Source organism: Capra hircus, chromosome 3 (assembly GCF_001704415.2).
Source record: "Capra hircus breed San Clemente chromosome 3, ASM170441v1, whole genome shotgun sequence".
Lineage (NCBI taxonomy): Eukaryota > Metazoa > Chordata > Mammalia > Artiodactyla > Bovidae > Capra > Capra hircus.
In genome coordinates this window covers 108,342,183-108,344,486 of record NC_030810.1, presented here as the reverse complement: position 1 = coordinate 108,344,486, position 2,304 = coordinate 108,342,183, and the positions used below count along the sequence as shown (strand labels likewise).

The 2,304-nt window shown below is 46.0% G+C and overlaps 1 pseudogene; it reads left to right on the top strand.

The window, feature by feature from the left end:
* On the top strand, positions 470-2,034 carry LOC102176377 (annotated as a pseudogene).

Sequence of the window (2,304 nt, the reverse complement as noted above, 5' to 3'; positions counted from 1 at the left end):
ATTTTTGATCTATCACTTCAATGACTTTATTTGACCAAACAAAAGTCAGTCTGTCTTTCTAAGCTATGACCTTGTTATGAACAGTATTTGCATTCACTGTGCAAATGTCCATGTATTATCTCTTTAAGCAACATCATGGTGCCATCACTCAAGGAAGTTGAATGAGGTGAACATTGATATAGCTCTTTCCTCTTTCCCCCATTTTTAAAATGTAACAAATACTTTTTATGCTCCCCTCCCCCTTCCCCTTTCCCCTTCCCCTTTTGGAAACGTGTTGGGGACTAGATAGTTTAAGATGAGCAATTGAGGGGATTGAGAGATTGATCCACACAGAGCCTGGATTCTTTTTGCTTCATCATAAGGCTTTCTGCTGGTCAGCCTAATTAAGTACCCTTTTAACAAGAGAACCTTGTGGAAATCCAGCTGGCAATTCAAGAAGTTCAGGAAGCAGGACCACAGAGGTTATACTCTGGGATCTTGGCCATGAGGTTGGATGCCTCACCTTGTTGAAAAGAGACACTGGACCTAAATGGTGCAGCATGACTTTGTTGCTGCTTGGCTAAATTTCTCAACACCGCAGTCAGCTAAGTCACCTACAGTGACTTTCGAAAAACACGGAGAGCACCTACCCTGAGGAGATGGTAGATTCAGAGTAAGCCGTCGTAGACATAATTCCTCTGATGGCTTTTTCAGCAATGGACTTCTTCGAACAACAGGAGATTCATGGCACCAGCCCTCTCTGTTCTGCCATGATTCTGTGGACCCTGGTGTCTCTAAGGGAGCATATGCTGGAACCACAGGGAGCCTATCTGGTTGGCATGGCTCTTCACGAGGTCATGATGGCATGAGCCAGCATAGTGGGGGTGGCACAGGAAACCATCGCCATTGGAATGGCAGCTTCCATTCCCAGAAAGGCTGTGCCTTTCAGGAAAAGCCACCTACAGATATTAGGGAAGAGAAGAAAAAAGATAAGCTGGAAAAGTTGCAGTTTGAAGAGGAACACTTTCCTTCTTTGAATCCAGAAGCTGGCAAACAGAATCAGCCATGCAGACCTATTGGGACCCCTTCTGGAGTGTGGGAAAACCCACCGAGTGCCAAGCAGCCCTCCAAAATGCTAGTCATCAAAAAAGTTTCCAAAGACGATCCTGCTCCTGCCTTCTCTGGTGCATTCATCTCACCAGGATCTCACCATGCAAATGGAAACAAATTGTCAACCATGGTTCCAAGCGTCTACAAGAACCTGGTTCCTAAGCCTGTATCATCTCCATTCAAGGCCAGTGCTTGGAAAGCTAACAGAATGGAACACAAATCAGGACCCCTTTCCTCTAGCCGAGAGTCTGCTTTTACCAGCCCAATCTCTGTTACCAAACCAGTAGTACTGGCTGGTGGTGTAGTTTTAAGCTCTCCAAAAGAGAGTCCGCCAGCACCACTCCTCCGATTGCGATCAGGTCCTCTCTTCTGACCAAGTTGACCCGCCGAACTACTGACAGGAAGAGCGAGTTCCTGAAGACTCTGAAGGATGATCGGAATGGAGATGTCTCAGAGAGAAGAGAGAGTGAGAAGTTGGAAGATTCTGAGGGCAACAGCACACCTGAACCAAAGGAAAATGGGGAGGAAGGCTGCCACCAGAATGGTCTCGCGCTCCCTGTAAAGGAGGACCGGGAGGCCCTCTCGCACTCTTTGGAAGCAGAGCGCAGGTTACTGAAAGCAATGGGATGGTAGGAGTATCCTGAAAATGATGAGAATTGTCTTCCCCTCACAGAGGATGAGCTTAGAGAGTCCTACATGAAGGCAGCAGCTGACAAAAAATGGCTTTGGAAAGAATGGCTTCTTGCAGAGTCGAAGTTCCAACCTATTCTCCCCTTGGAGAAGCACTTGCAGAGCAGAGTTTAAGGACTCAGACACAGAGACAAGAAGCAGTGAGACATCTGATGACGATGCCTGGAAGTAGGTGTGTAAATGCTTACAGTTAAATCTGACTCAGTAAACTCAGCTTGTGTGTTTAGGGGTTATACAGAAGAAATCGTTCTTTTCCTTTTCTTATTTTATTGTTGAATACTTCATGCTCAAGGGAAATAATCATATCCCAAAGAGAGAGTGAGTGACTGGCTTGTTTAGCTTTTGTTGTTGTTCTTCCCTGTTATCTGTTTAATAGAGAGAATTTTGTGTGGTGGGAAAGATTTTTTAAATGCACATACACACAGTATATATGGGGCAATGCACAAGTGGGAGCTGGCAGTGCAGAGGGGAGGAGACACTGGTCTGCAGCAACAGCTTCTACTACTAGCCCTTGGGGCACTCACC